Source organism: Marmota marmota, unplaced genomic scaffold (genome assembly GCF_001458135.2).
Source record: "Marmota marmota marmota unplaced genomic scaffold, marMar, whole genome shotgun sequence".
NCBI classification, from domain to species: Eukaryota; Metazoa; Chordata; class Mammalia; order Rodentia; family Sciuridae; genus Marmota; species Marmota marmota.
Window position 1 is genome coordinate 43,091,113 of NW_025999968.1, and position 21,863 is coordinate 43,112,975.

The following is a 21,863-nucleotide window of genomic DNA, read 5'->3' on the forward strand; positions in this document are numbered from 1 at the left end:
TTAAGGCCTAGCTAAATTGCTGAAGCTGACATTGAACTTGTGATCCTCCTGCCCCAGCCTCCCAAGCCACCACCATGCCTTGCCGGGTTTCTGTTCCCGCGACTAAAAGGCTCAGGGGTTACTTTGGTTGAACTGGGCTAACTGGGCTGCACAAAATAACTACACAAGAGACACACATACCTTTCTCTTTGGGGTTGCTGTGACGGCTCCTCTGACCTTAAGTGTCCGCAGAAAGAGAGAGAGCGAGCATGCGCTGACCCCTTTTATTGAGGAGAAGCCTTTAAATGAGGCAAGGGGTCAGGTTTCAGGGGGCTGAGTCTATCTTCATGATGTCCACTGTCAGCAGGTTGACTGACACCTGGGTAGGCCACACCCAAGGGCACAGTAAGAGGAGGGGACACACACAAGGCACTTCCATGGAAGATTCTATCCTTAACAGGGCAAGGGGTTATATTACAAAGGAACAGGTGAGCATAGCTTCACCCATGGGGCTGTAGCAAGACACACCCATTTCTGTGACTGAGCTCCTCAGCACCCAGCTGGGGAGTGTAACTCAGTCACTGGTAAGGTTGGCCTCCCATAATGCCTAACTCTTGTGGCATCTTAATGTAGAATTTGAAAAGGTAAAGTTTTAAGTTTTCACTAATTCCAGTTTATCAAATACATAAATTTGGACTTTTAAGGTCATACAGCTTATATTCTTTTTAAGAAACCATTACCTAGTAAAAGGTCTGGGAGACTTCTGCATATGCTTGCATTTTAAACTTTGTGGACTTAAGTTTTACATTAAGGTCTTCTAAGTCTATTTTGAGTCCATTTTTTGGATTTGTTTATTATATTTCCATTTATATATCTAGTAGATATTGCACCACATATTGATAAAATATTTTACTTTATCTAGCTAGGCATTTGCCGAAATTATTGATCTGTTCCAAGTTTTAGCTTTTAGTTTTTTAAAATTTATAATTTCCATCATTTATCTGTATTCTAGTTTGACATTTTCTGTTTTGCTTTCTTTATTTCCTGTCTCTTATATGTTTTGCATTGACTTTTCTCTTTATTTATGAATTTTTAAAGTGAACTCTTAGGGAATTTATTTTAGGTATTTTATATGTTTTTAACAAGTCATGTAAAACTCACCTGTCCTGCTGCACTTTGCTTTATTTGTGTTTACCAAATTATGATGTGCTGCATTCTTGTTATCACATGTGTCCCTTTACAGTCACCCTTATCAACTGACCTTTTTATTATTAATGTCATTATATATTACATCCACATCCATCCACAATCTAACTGAAAATAATAATAACATTAGTTTCACGTAGTTACGAAGATTTTTTAAAACTGGAGAGAAATTTTTTTTGTATTTATTCATTTAAATATCATTCCTTTTGCTTTTCCATTTTCCTTGAAAACCTAAATTTTCTATTAACTCCCCAAAATATCTTTATTTCTTTTATAGCAGATTTTCTTGTAATAAAGTGTATTAGATTTTTTTTCATGTAGAAAGATCAACTCCTGCACCATTCTATTTATGAAATTTTTGTTGGTGAGAGTTCTGGGTTGACATTTCTTTAGATTTGTTTTCACATTCTTGTAAGGTTTTTTTTTTTTTTTTTTCCCTAAGAGAAATCTATGTAATTTGTATTGTTTTTCATTTCTGTGTCATGTATCATTTTTATCTAGCTGTTTCAAGCTATTTTGTTTATCTTTGTTATTTTCCAGTTTAATTATAATGTGTCTAGATATGATTTTCTTTAAATGTTTCTGTTCAGTGTATGCTGAGCTTCTTCAAGCTGTAGATTCATGTTTGTCAATAGACTTGAACAGTTTGGGGTCATTATTTCTTCAATTTTTTTTCTCTCTAATCTTTTCATCACACTGTGACTTTACTTATACATGAGACCTTTCAAAATTATCTCAGAGGTAGAGAGACATCTCATAGACTCATGTCCCAGTGCTTTTGACACCACATCATTTTTGTTGTTTCCCTGTAACTCTTTACTGCATCGTCTATTTTCTGCAATTGAGCCTATAGAATAAGTGTTTTAATTCAGAAATTATTATGTTTTAGTTGTAAAGTTTCAATTTTTTGTGTTTTGTGTCTTCTCTTTGCTCACAATTTATACTTTTCATTCATTTTCTTTACCCCATGAACCATGGATAATGAATTCTAAAATCTCTGCTCTAAATCTACTGAGAGATAAATTCATCCTCTTGGTCATTTTAGGATTTGCATCTGTTAATTAATTTAGTCTTTTATTACAACTAAATAATCATAATATGGATGGAAGCTATTTAATAACCTTCCTTTTTGGCAATTGAAACCTAATTTGCATTAAATAAGATATTTAGAAATGTTTAATAGTGATGTACTTCTTAGTACATTACATGAAAAAACAATGGAAAGCTATTATTGTAATTAAACACATACATATTAGATATGCCTAAAATACTTTTATTATGCATTTTTCTTATCAAAAACCATTTATAAAGACTATAAAAATTAAAGAGACATTGCACGGTGTCACAAAACCTCTTATTCTAAGAATTTTTACCACCTGAACTGAGCAACTACACTATAATGTTGCTAAGAGTTAGTGGGAAAGAATCAAACCATTTATAACTTGATAGCAGCCTCATTTACTATAATAATACTAAAGTTAAGGTGTTAAAAGATTAAGCCTTTTTGCTCCAAACTTCTTTTGTTGTTCAGCTTAAGCAGATTCCTTGGCATATTGCCAGTTCATTTTCACTGTTTCAAAGGTGTTACCTTACTAAGAAGCAGGAGTCGAACTAAAGTTCCAATTTAGAAAACAAAGAGATAACAGGCATGTGATAGGTAGTTTAATGCAATAAGCACCAATTACACAGTATGTTTGATTATAATTAGAATATCATTAAGTTTTGTGAGTAGGTAGTCATTACATATTAACTATTAATTAGACTTAATTATTTTATGTGATAAATTTAATTTAACAGTAACATGGTAACAATGCATGTTAAGAAATATTGAATTTTTTCACTCACATTTTTTCTAATTGAGTTTGCTGCAGCTGATTTTTAATTAATATTAGACATAATAGCAACTTGTAAATGTGCTGTCTCTTTAATATAAAAGAGGTACTTAGCAATATCAAATATATACTAAGGTTTTGGGAATACTAACTAATCTTGTGATACTGATTCATGTTTCTTCCATATTTACAAGAATTCAATGGAATTAATAGATGTGTGCTTTGTCCAATAATTCTTTATGCAAGTTTTAAAGTCTCTCAATATAATCGTGATTCTACCTTATAAGGTAGATAAGATGGGAACATGAATTTAACATTAAATGAAAATTTAGTAAGCTTTTAGAAATTGCAAAAATTCCTTGGTCATAGCAGATACACATTTTATATCTGTGACTAAAATCTTGTCTTATGATCCTGACTTTTATACACACCATAATATATTTAGGATGTTTAAAACTTTAAAGAGAATGTCTCATTTGCAGATAAAATTTGGTTCCTCTATCTGCAACTATTTAGATTTTATACCAAGTATGGTAATTTCAAGGACAGAAAAAGAGAATGTAAAACATCTCTTCATGCAGAAGATTAAAAGAGAACATTTTAAAAGAAACATGAAAAGCCTTTAATTGCTCAACAGTATTTTTTAACCCAATCCTTGCATGAGCTTCCTGGGGAAATGTCAAATATCAAATTTCTCTCTCTCTCTCTCTCTCTCTCTCTCTCTCTCTTCTGTGCACAGATTCTGTTGCTTATTCTACTTTTATTACAATTTGTCTCTCTCTGACATATACTAATCCAGATCAAAACTTGTTGTTAAAATGTATTTCAGAGATTAAGTGGTGCGATGTTTTTAGTATTTTAAAAAACATCTAATTCTTGTGAGGCTAAACCTTAGAAATGAATGAACACCAAACAAACAACTGGAAACATGATTTTTTATAACTACTGGATTCCTCACTGTGTTGTGACACCTATTCTAACTCTAACAGAAAAACACTAAACCTTATCTCCACCTTGGTTTACCTTTCTGTTCTTACTCAGGAATGAACACCTTGCCATAAGGATTCCAGTTGTCACTAGGACAGTCAAGGTGCATTTCAGGTTAGGGTTCTGTAGTGAGGTGTCATTGGCGGAGTGATTTAAACAACAGACATGTCATCTTGCAGTTGTCATGTCTGGAAGTGTGAGATCAGGATGGGAGCATGGTGAGGTGCTTTGTGGGGATGCAGTTCCTCCATATGTCCTCACATGGCCTTTCCTTGGTGAATGCACAACCACAAATTTATTGTCTCTTTTTACAAGAGCATTAATCCCATTTTAACAATTCCACCCTGTGACTTCAAGAAAATCTTAGTATATCCCAATGCTTCACTTCCACATTCCATCATAGTAAGAATTGGGGTTGTAACATACACATTTTTGGACTTCAATGACTTCCCTGATATTTAGCCTTTTGACACAATAAGACACATCTAGCATATGTGACACATTGCTTGTTACCCCCACTCTTTCTTCTTCCTCCTCAGGATGTTTTTGGATTTATGAATAATGCAGATGCACCTTGTCCAGAGTAGTATATTGGTTTAAAATGCATTATCACAATTAAATGGACCTATTCATTTTTAATATAGCTCTTAGAAAAATATACATTGGACATCTAATCTGTGGTTGTCCATGCATCAAAGAAAATTGCACTTCCAATGGACAGCACTATATAGACGTTCATAATCTTAAGGGGTTCTTTAGAAATTATGGAAAGCTATCTAAAGGTTTTGAGCAGAGAATAAACTGCCCAAACTAAAGTTTACAGAAATGCCCCTGGATGTGGTATTAAGAATAGGTTGAAAGGGATATAAAAGTGGGAACAGGGGGACCAGTATTGAAATAAATGAAGCTAATTTTATGGTGTGATTTTAATTTATTGACATCACTTCAACATACACTTATATAAGTATCGGGGCACAACCTTTATAAGAAAGAATAAATAGCATATTCAACATGCAGCAATTTTAATAGATTATATAAAACCTGAAACCGAATTTAGTATTAAATTATTGTATGTGTGTTGTGTTTTTCTTAGATTATCTCAAATGATATTCATGATTTTGTGTTAAGAAATTGTGCTAGCCATATTCTTAAGGAATATATGCAGTGCAACATTGCAAGAAAAAACATGAATTACAGGGATATAGGGATATTACATTCCTAAGTGTAATGTAAAATTGGACTTTTTTTCTAATTATATGGTCAAAAGGGTAATATTGCTTAGTTTTAGTATACTATTTAGATTTGCGAAAATATGCATATTTATATTTTCTCTAAGTGGATTCAACATGCTTGAATAATCATTACATATTGAATGAGAAAAAAACATAATTGTCAATAAGTTGTTTTAAATTGATTAAAGGAGTAAATGGGATTTCTGTATCTTCCTTTAAAAACCATAAATTATAATTATTCAGTTTAATATTTTTTATCGTATAACTAGAAATAGAGTGGCATCAGTGCTTTTCAAACATGCAAATGATTGAAAGCAAATATTGCACCAAGTATCGGGAGTGAGAGTCTACTTACTAGATCAGCTTAGAAAGTATTATACAATAACATATAATTTAATGTACTTATAATTGCATATGTCTCTTAGAGTACAAAAATGAGCAGCAAGTGTAAAAAAAATCTTTAAGAAGTAAAATCTCCACAGTTTTTAAAGATGTAGAAACTAAGAAAAATATAATATGGAATCTGTATAGTGAAAATACAGTGACTGATAGGACAGCATATATTCACAGTAATCCATTTATTTCAATACAAAAAACTATTTAATACAAAAAATGCACATCAAGTGTTACCTTTCTATGTTCTAATATTATGGACACAATAAACCATCTACGTCCTTGGGATGGAGATGAAGTTTTGATGAGAGAAATTCACTTCTCCCAAGGACTGCTTTTAACACTCATGAATCTTAAAATGCTTTAACATGCAGCAATAATTAAATCTTTATTTAATTATAAATAAAGCTTGGGAACAAACTCAGCAGTAAAATGTTTGCTCAACATGCATGAGGTTGGGTTCAGTCCTCAGCAATGCAATAAATAAATAAATAAATAAATAATATTATTTATTACATACAAGGCATTTGAAGACATTTCTTTTTGTTTAGACAATCTGATTTTTTGTGTCTAGATAAAATTTTTCTAAGATTATAAGAGTAGCTATCGGTGTGGTCTGCTCAATGTCAAAAAGACTTTTATAAAACTTTATATTTTATTTTATTTCTGTGATTTTTTTCAGACTTAGTAAAATGATTGATTTTTGTCTCAATTGCTCTTCATTTATTAATGCTAAAACAGGAGTTATATGCATTTTTTCTTACCCTGACCAACATTTAATTTTATGACTGCTTATTTTACTTGTTTTAAAAACTTCATTTATATAATAAACATTATATATATAAACATTTCTGGTCATATATTAATAAGCAAATTTATAATTTCATTTGAATAAATGCATATCTATTTTAATACTTCATTTCTAAGGAAACTGACTTTTTTATTAATAAAAGAACTTTAACACTTCTATATGTCTACAAAAGCAATCATTCTTTCTTTGATAACTTAGAAATTTTTATGGAGATTAATATCTGAAATCTGGATGTCTACGTGAAATTATGCCTAATAATAACAGTTATTTATGGAAAATTATATAAAGGTAAAAAAATAGCCATTACAACATAATGTTTTTGTACTTCATGTGTCATATGAGGAAAGACATATTTGATAAAGAGAAAGATTAATATTAGTAAGATGAATAAGTCACCTTACTTATAACAAATCTTCTATTATGGTCAGAATGATTATATCACTAATAAACATTAAATTAAAGGGAAACCTGGTATATTCTAAGAAGTCATACACAGGCATTTCTTAATATGATTTGACTTGAGGGTCATAAAATATGCCAAGATTTATGCATAACTTGGTTGTTGAAATTTAATACAAAAAAATGCACATCAAGTGTTACAGCTAATTGGCAATAAGCATTCATCTAATTTAGTATTCCATGTGGCCATTTGAATTCCCATGGTACATGGACTGAATCCAGTTAATTGCCATAGCTGATTCTGCATATGACTGAACATACAGTACTGGATCTATGAAATCATTAATTGAATTATCCTCTAAATGTGCCAAAGGATATATTAGGTTTTACTCCCTTGGTAGTTTCCTTCTGAATAAATCAAATGAGAAAATTCGAACGCTTGGAAAAAAATGTTAAGGTGTTTCAATTTTTTATTGCAGTTAATTCTCAACTAATTTAAGGAGCTAACATCTTCACAAGATAGGCAGAGTTTTAATATGATAATGTATTACAATAGAAAAATAAATAAATAAAACCTAGAATGGAGTCCAAACTTTTGAAACATAATACAAATGAAGATATATGTTTCCTCTTCTGCTAAATAATTGACAACAGTTAGAATATATACTTATCCTCCAGTCATTAATTTTATAATTATATATGGAGCACCTATTGTGTGTCAAGTAGAAATTTAGTTGCTGTATATAGAACTACAAGGAAAGTACCCACCCTTCAATTAAGGAGACAGAACATGAAACTATCTGATTATTTATATGATGCTTCTAATAAATGCCTCATTAGGTGATTCCATCATTATGTGAACATCACAGAGTGTCTGTAGATCAACTAAAGAGGCTAAAATGTCACTAGGCATAAAATCCTACATGACCGCCATTGTATAAAAGGTCTGTATTTAACTAAAATACAATTATGTCCTGTAGTTATGTTGTGCAGAACAATACATATATTATCTTTGTGATTCTAAAATATTTAAATTCATTTTTCATTTATTTTATAATATCCTTTCATTTGATTCACTAAATAGATGTTATAATTTTCTCAAAATGGGGCGAAGCAAATGATTAAAAGGAGGAAAGGTTTATGGGTAGCTAGGATTTAAGGAGCACAGTTAAGCTAACTGGAGAAAAAGTCACAAAGATAGGCATTGGTCAATTTATATTCATCTCTGAAACCATAATAAAAGTTGGGTACTAACATTAGCTTAATGTAGAAACAGGTATGTCTGTAAGCTAGTAAGGGGCTTCTAAAATAGACCAGGTGGTGACCATGACCTAGATAGGAGAGCTAAGAGTAGATACTGAGAAAAGGGAAAGATGTTCCTTTAGATTGTGTTTCAGTAGTGAGAACTGAATGGCAAAACTTGAAAAATAAAACCTCCATTACACATTACAAAATCTGTTACTATTATTTGTGGTTGTTAAAATGCTAAAGAAACAAATTTGAGAACTGCACTTCACAGAGCATCAAGCCCAGTAAAGAGCCTTGCTCTCATCCTCAGTGTTGTTTACAGGATAAAACACATGATATCATCAATGTGATTTTAAAAGACTTAAATTTATTTTTCATTGGTTTTCATTCATTTTTCAAATAATACCTTTTCTATTTGATTCAGTAAGTGGAGAGTCCAAGTTCCTGTGGTGAATTGCCTGATAATATTATTCATGACCTATGGCAGATTTAGGTCAAAGATTTCATATTTCAATTCCCAGAGCCAATGGTGTGCTTGTTATCACCTTTAGCTTGCTTTTGAGCTGTCAGAATTCAGGTACAGGTCAGAATACAGGAAGCACTAAGACTGTGCTTATGTCACACATACCAACTGCAAATAAATCATGTTCAGAAGATAGATTTCAAAGCCTGAGCAGAAATGACAAGAGAAAGAGTATGGTTTGCATTAAGCAAGTAATCAAGTCAGAAAATCTCATACAATGACAGAATGCAGTAATGAATAGCAGCTATAAGTCCAGATCTACATCTCAGCAAGAAAGAATAAAAAAGAAAACAAAAGGTGATATTTATCAAAACAGGTACAACTAGTTACCAACTCTGAGATCAGACGTGGAAGTTTCTTTTGTATTTCCAGGTATTAACAGGGTTGGGCATGGAAAAAGTTTGTTCTGAACACAACATTGAAGAAGGTGACAGATTGAGACACAGGCAAACCTCACTGTCTCTTATGATTCTGGTAACTCTAAATCAGAAATTCAGTCAAGGTCATGGACATAAGAATTGTTTAAATGTTCTAGCTCAGCCTTCTGCTTGTACAGCTGCTGTTTAATTAAATCTAAATAATTTCTCCTTAGGGAACATTTCACGGCAATAGTAGGTGAAAGAAAAATGGTTCCTTGAATTTTTTTAAAGTCTGCATTTGTATTATTTCCTCTTTGAAATATCCCTATTCTTACAGTTTAAGCTGAATCAATTCATACAATTTTATTAACATTTAATCATCAAGAAGATTTGGGACTAAAAATAAATCAATATTTATTTTTACCACCAAGAACTACTATAGTATTTTTCCTTATAGAATCTCTGTTTGTAAAGAGGCTTTCCTATACATGGAATAAATAGCACTGTTCCAAAAAATTTATACAATTTTGCCAAAAACGAATGTCACATTTTATATGGTCCAATGCATTTTATAAATGGTAGAAATTATATTTAAATATAAAATATAAAACTCAAATTCCTGTGTCCTTTCCTAAATTATCTTAGAGTTTAAGGAATTTAGAAACCAATTATCAAGTTCAACTTAATTCTTAAAAAAAAAAGAAAAGAAAAAAGAAAGAAAGAAAACAAAAGAGAACATCCAAACTGCTACAGAACATCAAGGTCTTGACAAGTGCAAAATTCTTTTACATTGTTTTCATCTGCTATTCTGTCAGTGTGTGTATGTACATAAGTATATGCATGTGGCCAGATTCCCTCTCTCTTTTATTTTTTGAAGTCTCATATGAGGTAAAGTGTGATCTTTTTTTAATATAAATTTTTAAATTTATATATGACAACAGAATGTATTACAATTCTTATTACACATATAGAGCACAATGTTTCATATCTCTGGTTGTATACATAGTATATTCACACAAATTCCTGTCTTCATACTTTGGATAGTAATGATCATCATATTCCACCAGCATTCCCCCCTCTTTTTCCCTCTATCCCCTCTGCCCTATCTAGAGTTTATCTATTCCTCCCATGCTCCTGCTCCCTAACCCACTGTGAATCAGCCTCCTTATATCAAAAAATATATTCTCCATTTGTTTTTGAGGATTTGCTAACTTCACTTAGCATTATCTTCTCTAATTCCATCCATTTACCTGCAAATGCCATGATTTTATTCTCTGTTATGAGTAATATTCCTTTGAGTATATATGCCACATTTTTTTACCCATTCATTTTTTAAAGGAATATAAAACTATTTATTGACCATTGTTCAACAGTATTTACAATAAAGTAAACAATATACAGTTGGGTAACTTTCTAATTACTACAAAGTTATTTTCCTAGCTTGTGTTGAACCAGTAATCCAAATACTGAAAAGATTGAGCCTACATGTTAAGGATGAACTGGGGTGAAGAAAACACATGCAGGTCAATAGTTTAGACTGTAAAAATTCCCTCACCAATTTATGTGAGCAGGCTATAAATTGCCAACATCTCTAGCCATCTGATCAGGTTTCCATGAGCCAAATCTTAAGACATTCCATGAATCATGACCTTTTAGTACACATATTTCAACTTTTAAAAAAGGAATGGCTAACTAGAGGAACTATTAACATGCCTACTTCATTCTTCAATAATTTTAAGACAAACTAGGATTTGTCTAATTTACTTGCCCGGGTACAGAAGTTGTATAGTGATAGTATTTTTCCTTTCAGGAATTTTGCAAATAAAACTGTTGTGTTTATGTGACAACAGATGTAAATTTAATGTGCTTTTAATTATATAATTTAAAGTGTCCAATTAACTACAGAATCACTTATTTAATCTGAAAGGTTAAGTTTAGGGAAAATTTCAATTTAACTTGAAGTGACATTTCTTAGGTTGCAGAGGATGATGGCATCTCAGGAACATGGGTTTACTACCCATTGTTTTTGTGTTGGTGAATGTTTAAAAAACCAAAATCATTATGTAAGCATTTTATCTACACATGCACACACACACACACACAAATAAACAAAAACCCCAGAATGGTCCTTAGGCATATGAGTTAAAAAACAAGTTCTGAGTAATAACTACAGAAATTTCCCCAACTTTTAGAAAAGCAGAGGAAATATACCATCATATCAAATGCTCTTTTCTGATAAAGAAAGCAACTACAGAAAGCTTTTATTTGTTCAAAGTAACCAGTGCTATTGATGCAAAACAAAAACACCCCAACAACTCCCCAATACTACTTTTAAAACCAACATATCAAACTTGATTTTCATTAGAATGTAGTTATTTTTTCACACTACTAAATCAAAAACCAAGACCCAGATTTTATATTTATTTATTATGTATGTATGTATGTATATTTACTTACATACATACATACATATATAATATATATATTATATATAATATATAATATATATATATATAACAATGCAAATAGTTATTGAGCTTCATCTTCTGGACAAGAATGCCAAGTTAGTCTCTCTTCATAAAAAGCAATTACAATTTGAGGACACTTCATATTTGCTTCTTTTGCCAGCACCAAGTCTGCCTCATCTGAATCTTTCCATTTCATAAGAAACATCAATTCTCCACTGCTGTCTGTGGCATCAATTATTCGTTCAGGATCAAAACCTCTGGCAAAGCCTCTTGGTTTGTCAGCAGCATCTCTTTTCTTCTTTGACTTGCTATCATCAGATTCACTGTCAGATAAAGATTTTCTTTTGGTACCATCTTTTTCTTTACCAGCTTTTTGAGAATTAAGAAATGCTTCAATTCACTCTGGACAATCTAAATTTTCTTCAGGTTCCCAAGTATTGTCAGCACCTGTAAATCCCTTCCACTTCAGAAAGTATTAACCTTTCTATTTACTACACGTCAGTCTAGGACTTTTTCTACCACAAATTCTTCAGGCTCTGCCTATTCAAATTTTTTACTCTTTCCATTCTCTTTCTTTCCCATTTTTTGCAATGTAGTCTTATTGGAGGACATTTTTTTAAATTGCAGACTTGAAGAGCTATAATCACCACCTCTGATGCTCCAGTTGCGGATCTGCAGCATCTCCAGCCCTGTGCGCCTCAAGCTTGAGTCACTTCAGATGGGGGGGAGGGGCAGGGGCCTTTTATCCATTCATCTCTTGAAGGCCATCTATGGTTGGTTCCACAGTTTAGCTATTGTGAATTGTGCTGCTATAAACATTGATGTGGCTGTGTCCCTGTAGCATGCTGTTTTTAAATCCTTTGTGTATAGACCCAGGAGAGGAACAGCTGGGTCAAATGGTGGTTCCATCCCCAATTTTCCAAGAAAACTCCATACTGCTTTCCATATTGGCTGCAAATTGAAGTCCCACCAGCAGTGTATGAGTGTACCTTTTTGCCACATCCTCGCCAACACTTATTGTTGTTTGTATACATGATAGCTGCCATTTTGACTGCACTGAGATGAAATCTTAGAGTGGTTTTAATTTGCATTTCTCTAATTGATAGTGATGATGAACATTTTTTCATGAATTTGTTGGTTGATTGTATATCATCTTCTGAGAAGCGTCTCTTTGGGTCCTTGGCCCATTTATTGATTGGGTTATTTGTTTTTTGGTGTTTAGCTTTTCTGAGTTCTTTATATACGCTAGTGTTTAGTGCTCTATCTGATGTGTGAGGGGTAAAGATTTGCTCCCAAGATTTAGGCTCTCTATTCACCTCACAGGTTGTTTCTTTTGCTGAGAAGAAGCTTTTTAATTTGAGTCCATCCCATTTATTGATTGTTGATTTTAATTCTTGTACATAGGAGTCATTTTAATTCTTGTACATAGGAGTCTTATTAAGGAAGTTGTGGCCTAATCCCACGTGTTAGAGATTAGGGCCTACGTTTTCTTCTATTAGACATAGGGTCTCTGGTTGTATTCCTAAGTCCTTGATCCATTTTGAGTTGAGTTATGTGCATGGTGAGAGATGGGGGTTTAATTTCATTTTGTTGCATGTGGATTTCCAGTTTTCCCCTGCACCATTTTTTGAAGAGCCTATCATTTCTCCAATGCTTGTTCTTGGCATCTTTGTCTAATATAAGATAATTGTAGTTTTGTGGGTTAGTCTCTGTGTCCTCTATTCTGTACCATTGGTTTACTACTCTGTTTTGGCACCAATACTATGCTTTTTGTTACTATTGCTCTGTAGTATAGTTAAAAATCTGGTATAGTGATGCCACCTACTTCAATTCCGGCTAAGGATTGCTTTAGCTATTCTGGGTTTCTTATTTTTTCCAGATGAAATTCATGATTGCTTTTTGTGTTTCTATGAGAAATGTCTTTGGAATTTTAATCAGAATTGCATTAAATCTATATAGTGTTTTTGGAAATATGGTCATTTTGATAATATTAATTATGCCTATCTAAGAGCAAGGTATATCTTTCCATATTCTAACATCTTCTTTGATTTCTTTCTTTAGGTTTCTGTAATTTTCATTATATAGACCTTTCACCTATTTTGTTAAGTTGATTCCCAACTATTTCATTTTTGTTTTGAGGCTATTAAGAATGGGGCACTTTTCCTCATTTCCCTTTCTAAGGATTTGTCACTGGTATACAGAAATGCCTTTGAATTATGGGTGTTGATTTTATATCCTGCTACTTTGCTAAATTCATTTACTAATTCTAAGAGTTTTCTCGTGGAACTTTTAGGGTCTTCCTGGTATAAAATCATATTATCAGGAAATAGTGCCAATTTGAGTTTTTCTTTTCCTATGTGTATCCCTTTAATTTCTTTCATCTAATTGCTCTGATCAGTGTTTCAAGAACTATGTTAAATAGGAGTGGTGAAATAGGGCATCTCTCTCTTGTTCCAGATTTTAGAGGGAATGCCTTCAATTTTTCTCCATTTGGAATGATGTTGGCCTGGGCCTTAGCTTAGATAGCCTTTATGATGTTGAGATATATTCCTCTTATCCCTAGTTTTTCTGGTGTTTTGAACATAAAGGGTGTAGTATTTTGTCAGATGCTTTTTCTGCATCTATTGAGATGATCATATGATTCTTATCTTTAAGTCTATTGATGAGATGAATTACATTTATTGATTTCTGCATGTTGAACCAACCTTACATCCCTGGGATGAATCCCACTTGATCATGGTGCACTATCTTTTTGACATGTTTTTGTATTCAATTTGCCAGAATTTTATTGAGAATTTTTGCATCTATGTTCATTAGAGATATTGGTCTAGTTTTGGAATCAGAGTGATATTGGCCTCAGAGAATGAGTTTAGAAATGCTCCCTCTTTTTCTATTTCCTGAAATAAATTGGATAGTATTGCTATTAGTTCTTCTTTAAAGGTCTTGTAGAACTCACCTGTGTATCTGTCCTGTCCTGGGCTTTTCTTGGTTGGTAGACTTTTGATGGCGCCTGCTATTTCATCATTTCCTCTGTTTAAATTGTGTATATCATTCTGATTCAGTTTGGGCAAATTATATGACTAGAAATGTATTGATGCCTTGATATTTTCTATTTTATTATAGTGCAGGTTTTCAAAATAATTCTAATTATCTTCTGTATTTCTGTAGTGTCTGTTCTGATATTTTGTTTCTCATCACATATGTTAGTGACTTGAATTTTCTCTCTCCTTCTCTTCATTAGCATGGCTAAGGGTCTGTCAATTTCATTTATTTTTTCAAAGAACCAACTTTTTGTTCTGTCGATTTTTTCAATTGTTTCTTTTGTTTCAATTTCATTGATTTCAGCTCTGATTTTAATTATTTCCTTTTTTTCTGTTGCTTTTGGTGTTGATTTGTTCTTCTTTTTCTAGAGCTTTGAGATGTAGTCTTAAGTCATTTATTGTGTTGACTTTTTCTTCTTTTAAGGAATGAATTCCATGCAATGAACTGCTTTCATAGTGTCCCAGAGATTTCAATATGTTGTATCTGTTTTCTCATTCACCTCTAAAAACTTTTTAGTCTCCTCCTTGATGTCTTCTGTAGCCCATTGTTTATTCAGTAGCATATTATTTAGTCTTCAGGTATTGGAGTGGATTTTATTTCTTATTTTATCATTGATTTCTAATTTCATTCCATTATGATCTGACAGAATGTAGGGTAGTATCCCTACATTTTTATATTTGCTAAGAGTTGCTTTGTGGAATAGTGTATGGTCTATTTTACAGAAGGATCCATGTGCTGCTGAGAAAAAAGTATATTCTCTCATTGAAGGTTGGAATATTCTATATATGTCAGTTAAGTCTAAATTGTTGATTGTATTATTGAGTTCTATAGTTTCTTTGTTCAGCTTTTATTGGAAGATCTATCTAGTGATGAAAGAGGTTTGTTAAAGTCACCCAAAATTATTGTGTTCTGGTCTATTTGACTCTTGGAACTTGAGAAGAATTTGTATGATGAACATAACTGCTCCATTGTTTGGGGCATATATATTTATAATTATTAAATCTTGTTGGTGTATGGTTCCCTTGATCAGTATGTAGTGTCCTTTTTATCCTTTTTGATTAATTTTAGTTTGAAGTATACTTTATTTGATATGAGGATGGAAACCCCTACTTGCTTCCACAGTCTATGTGAGTGGTATGATTTTCCCAAACCCTTACCTTCAGTCTGAGAATGTCTTTTTCTATGAGAGGTGTCTCTTGGAGACAACATATTTCTGGGTCTATCTCTTTTTTTAATCCAATCTGCTAGTCTATGTCTTTTGATTGGTGAATTTAGGCCATTAACATTCAGGGTTATTATTGAGACATGATTTGTATCCCCAGCCATTTTTGTTTATTTTTGGTATTTAATGTGACTTGGTTTCTCCTCTGATTAGATTTTCCTTTAGTGTAATCCCTCCCTCTGCTGATTTTTATCATTGTTTTTCATTTTCTCTTTTTGGAATATTTTGCTGAGGATGTTCTATCGTGCAGGCTTTTTCATTGTAAATTCTTTTAACTTTTGTTTATCATGGAAGGTTTTTATTTCATCATCAAATCTAAAGCTTAGTTTTGCTGGGTATAAGATACTTGGTTGACATCCATTTTCTTTCAGAGCTTGGTATATGTTGTTTCACAATCTCCTGGCTTTCAGGGTCTGGTTTGAAATATCTGCTGAGATACAAATTGGTCTCCCCAAATATGTGTGATCTGATTTCTCTCTCTTGGGCTTTTAAGATTCTATCCTTATTCTGTATGCTAGGCATTTTCATTATAATGTGCATTGGTATAGTTCTGTTGTAATTTTGTACATGTGATATCCTGTAAACCTCTTATCTTTGGTTTTCCAATTCATTCTTCATGCTCGGGAAATTTTCTGATATTATCTCATTGAAGAGACTGTGCCTTCCTTTGGTTTGAAACTCTGTGCTTCCTCTATCCCAATAACTTTTAGATTTGGTCTTTTGATGCTGTCCCACAATTCTTGGGTGTTCTATTCATGATTTCTAACATTCTTCACTGTGTGATCAACTTTATTTTCCAGCTTGTATGCTTTGTCTGCATTATCTGATGTTTTTCTTCCAAGTGATCTATTCTTTTGGTTATGCTTTCTATTGAGTTTTTTATTTGATATATTGTATCTTTCATTACAAGGATTTCTGACTGGCTTTTTTTCTTTCAGGGTCTCTATCTCATTTGAAGTAATCTTTTGCTACCTGTATTTGCTCTCTTATCTCATTGTTGGAGTGATCAATTTTTGCTTGTATTTACTCATTTAGGTCATTCTTTAATTCACAGATCATTTTAATTATTAACCATCTGAACTCCTTCTCTGACATTTCATCAACTTCGCTGTCCTTAGGTTTTATTATTATAGTGCCCTGGTTTGTTTGAGGCACCTCCTCCCTTGTTTTTTTATGTTGTCTATGTGTCTTCCTTTCTTGCAGTGTGGATCTGAAATATTACTGTTTCTTCCCTATAGTCTTGTAGTACCTGTGCAGATTGTCTGTAACTCACCTTGCTGTTGGGCTTCCAGACCCTGTTAGTGTCCCTCAATGGATGCTACTGCATCCTGTATGGGACCTGAGTAAGTTGGAGTGGTTGGGTCTGGACCACTGGGCTTGACCTCCCACAGTAGTTTGCTGGTAGGAAGGGGTGGTCCTGCACCAAAGGCTTAGCTCTGGCAGTGTCTGCCCCACCAGGGGGAGGGGTGAACTGGGCCTAGTGAAATCCTGCATCCTGCGAGGGCTGTTGTGAGCCATCTGGGGTGGATCTCGGTAGTAGTGCACTGATCAGAAGTGCACTGGTCAGAAGGGGTGGTCCTGCACAAGAGAGTAGGCTTTGGCAAGTATATGCCCTACTGGGATAGGGGTTGACCTGGCCTGCTGTGCACTTGGGCCCTGCAGAGGCCCCTGTGGCTGGATCTGGGCTGCTGGGCTTGACCTCCCACAGTAGTCTGCTGGTAGGAAGGGGCGGTCTTGTGCCAAAGGCTAGGCTAGGCTCTGCAGTGTCTGCCCTGAAGTGGGAGGGATGAACCCAGCCTACTGAAATCCTGGATCTGGGTGTGGGCTATTGTGAGCTCTCTGACACAATATAATCTTTTGCTATATGGAATAGAGTGTGAGATGATTTAATCAAACCAATTAACATATATGTGATATCATGTACTTATCAGCTTTTTGGTGAGAACATTTGAAATTAGCTTTTATAGCAATTAAGATATACATATGATACATGATTATTAACTATAGTCGCCATAGTGTGTCATAGACACTTTTAGTTAGCTTTTTCACTCCTGTGACTGAAAGATCCGACCAGAACAACTAATAAAGAAAGAAAACTTTTTGGGGAGGACTCTTGGGGCTCAAGGTGAGGCAGTACATCCTGGTGGAAGCGTGTGGCAGAGGGAAGCAGCTCACAGGAAGATCAGAGGAACTCCACTCTGCAGATACAAATATATACCCCACAGCCACACCTAATTCCCACGTCCTGCAGCCACACCCTACAACTTCAGTTACCACTCAGTTAATCCCTATCAAGGGATTAATTTACTGATTGGGTTAAGACTCTTACAACCCCATCATTTCTACTCCAAATGTTCTTGCATTGTCTCACATGTGAGCTTTCAGGGGACACAACATCTAAATCATAACAAATACCAAAAATTTATTATGTTGTCTAAGTGAATCTTTGAACCCATTTGCCTTTGAACTCCATTAGATCTTGTTCCCCTTACTCCCACTACAGCCTTGGGTAACTAACATCCTATTGCTCTTTTCCTTCAGTTTCACAATTCTAGATTCTGTGTATGAGTGAGATAATACACTGTCTCTCCATGCTTTGTATATTTCACTTATCATAATGCATTCCATTTTCATCACAGATGACAGAATTTTCTTTTTAATGGCTAAATAATATTCCATTATATATATATATATACCGCATTGTTTTAAATATTTATTTTTAAGTTGTAGTCGGACATAATACCTTTATTTTATTTATTTATTTACTTTTATGTGGTGCTGAGGATTGAACCCAGGGCCCCACGAGTGCTCTACCGCTGAGCCACAACTCCGGCCCTGCCACATTTTTATTTTTATTTTTATTCACCTCCCTAAGGATATTTAGGTTGATTCCATATCTTTGCTTGTGAATAATGCTGAAATAAACATGGAAATACCAATAAATTTTATCATATTAATTTCAGTTTCTTTGGATAGATGTCTAAGAATAGGATTGTAAGATTGTACATTATTTAACTTTTAATTTTCTGGGAGACCCTCCATAAAGTTCCGAATGAACACTGTACTTATATTCTCACCAACAGTATATAAGGATTCACATTTTTCCATAACCTCACCATCACTTACCTTGTTTCTTTTGATAATAGCCATTCTAACAGGTTTGAGGTGATATATCATTGTGGAATTAATTTGCATTATTTCAATAATATGGGATATTGAGAATTTTTAAATTTATCTATTGAAAGTTTGTCTGCTTTTGAGATATATCTATTTTGATATTTTGTCCATTTTTTAAATCAGGCTGTTCATTTTCTTGATCTTGAAATGCCACAAGATTCTTATCATAAAGACTTACTATAATGACAATCCATGGGAAGCACTTACATTGTGTGACATATTTTAAGTCATGAAAATATGTGAGAAATTGACTTACATGCTCTTGTAGGATACTTTTTATTCAGCTAGTTATGTAATAATAAACTTATTCTGTTAGAAACTTATTCTTATAGATGAATATGCATCCCTCATATTAAAACAGTGATAAGCATGAAATAGATGATTATTGACAATTTTGGACAATGAATTGGGAGTGACTGCCTTCCCCAGAGTTTCAAAATCAGAATAAGAATTCGGCTTAAACATCTTTTTTTTTTTTTTTTTTTTTTTTTGCTGCAAGCATATTGTCACCTCTTTTAATCTTCATACTAAGATAACAATTTAATTTCTTCATAAATGTCCTAACTGGTGAATTCCTTATGTATGTTCACATAAATAAATTTAAAAATTGTTTATAATTAGTTATTGTATTTTAAAACATTAGTGTATGTTCCATAAATATCAAATGGTATCTTACAGTGTTTTAGGCAATTTTATTTAATGCAGAAATTACTTTTCATGGTCAAGATCAAAATTTCAGAGTTAGGTTATTCAAAATTAATCACAAGAGGACTAGAAAATACATTTTTGAAATTACCTTAGAAATCTAAATTTTTTACATAAGTAATAATGAAAAACTTTCTACACTGGCCTAACATTTTCTGTTAATTCAAAATGGAGGGTATTTTATAGTCTTATACTGAACCTAGAGAATTGTCTTTGATTTTCTTAAAATAACAAAATGAATGCACTGATTTGATCACATTCTTAAATAGTCTTTTAGGGTTCTATTTTAATTCTTACATTTCAAATTTATAAAATTTATAGAAAATGATCCATCATTTCTTATCATTGCCATATTTGGCTCAGGTCTATTTCTGTCATTGTCTATGAAAGTGAGAAAAAGGTTTTTACTTAATGCCTTTTCTTGGGGAAATCATCTCTTACAAAATAGAAATTATTCTGACACATTAAAATTTTAAGGAAGACATTACTTAAAACTGCAGCAAATAGTGCTCAGAACTTTCACAATAGGGGAAAGGGTGAGCTCAACTCCAAAAAGAAGGGGAAAATGGGAATTTATAGTCAATTAGCAGTGTGTGAATTTGAGGGATTGGGTCAGGAGATGGAAAATACTTAGAAATTAAACTTCAAGGGTGCCTGCATTCTTGCTAAACTATCCTAACAGGATTCTTCTGACAAAGTAGGACCACAAACTTCAACCCTGGAAGTAGTGGATGATGAATTTGGTAAAACATCAAGGGTGAGAGTAATCAAGAACACTATTGGCATGTATGTATGAAATAAATAAAAAATAAAATAAAAATAAAATTTTTTTAAAAAGAAAGAAAAAAAAAAAAAAAGAACGAGGGAGTTCCGTCTGCTTGAATTTAGCAGGATGCTTTGCTAAGGCAAGACAGAGAAAGGCCAAAGAGAAGGCATAATGGAGAAATGGGTTTTGAAGAGCCTCACTAAAGTTTGTAGAGGATGTTTTGGGGCTGGGCCTTGTGGCACACACCTCTAATCCCAGAGGTTTTGGAGGCTGAGGCAGAAGGATCAAAAGTTCAAAGCCAGCCTCAGCAATTTAGCAAGGACCTAAGCAATTTAGTGAGACCCTGTCTCAAGATAAAAAATAAAATAGGGCTGGGAATGTGGGTCAGTGATTAAGTGCCCCTGAATTCCATGCCCAGTACCAAAAATAAAAAAGGGAATCTTTGATACTTTTCAAAAGTTTCTCTTAGACAGCAGAGGTTTTCTGAAATACAAATTTTCCCTCCTCATCCAATTAATGAAATATTGGCATCTTTTCAATATTCAGATTTTTCTGATTTTTCTTCACTGCACAGCCCAAATTTAAAAAAAAATTGTTCTTCCAATAATGTTATTTCTATATGTTGTAGTTTTTAGAATGATATTTTAATATGAACTTTCATAGGATTTGAAGAATACTTAATCCCTTAAGAGATGTTAACATAAATTTATATTCCCTGTAGTTAGGGGATAACTTTTTTATGTACAAAATATGGGACAAAAGAATTAGGCAGAAAATATAACTTCAATGGTAAATTTATTCCTTTCCATCTTGGCTTCTGCCTATTTTTGTCTTTTTGCCTTCCTTCTGATTATTTAAAATCATCAATGTTTATTTCTTCTCATAATATTTGAAGCCTTTCATGATATAAAGATAATTACAATTCATCTTTTATCTCTATAAATTATAAAACACTTTTTAGCCACCTCACATGTTGCTCTGCCAGAGTCATGGCCTTCTTTACATCATGGCTCAAACCCAATTCTTCAATTTCATTAGCATGCTAACATTGTGTCAGTGAAAATTCCTGCCTTGCTACTATTTTGATGTTTTAAAAATATTCTATTTTATTGAGTTCAGGGGTTTTAAATGCCTTCTTGCCTCACACCATAAATACATTTTCAGTGTGGCTTTCAGTAGAGCATGTATTGCCTATGGCACATAGTGCATACATAATTCAGCACCATTGGTTTTGAATTCAGTTCCCACTGAGACCATCAGGCAAGCAGTTAGTGGCAATTGCTCTACTTCATACAAAAAAACAAATTTACCACTAGATTATAGTTAAATTATAATAATACAATATTCATATAGATAACCATATCAGAGAATATGACTATGACAGCTTTCAGTAGTTTCATTAGCATGTGTAACTTTTTTCTAGATATATTTATATGTAAATTATATGTATTTTTTCCTAAAATAATATAATGCTAAACAAAATAGTATATATATATATATATATATATATATAT

At 32.9% G+C, this 21,863-nt stretch overlaps 1 protein-coding gene and 1 pseudogene across 3 annotated transcripts in view; one reads left to right on the plus strand and one right to left on the minus strand.

The window, feature by feature from the left end:
• Positions 1-21,863, plus strand: part of Ncam2 (neural cell adhesion molecule 2) — a 479,693-nt gene that overhangs the window by 334,365 nt on the left and 123,465 nt on the right. The gene's annotated exons all lie outside the window — the stretch shown is intronic.
• Positions 11,490-12,049, minus strand: LOC107136411 (annotated as a pseudogene).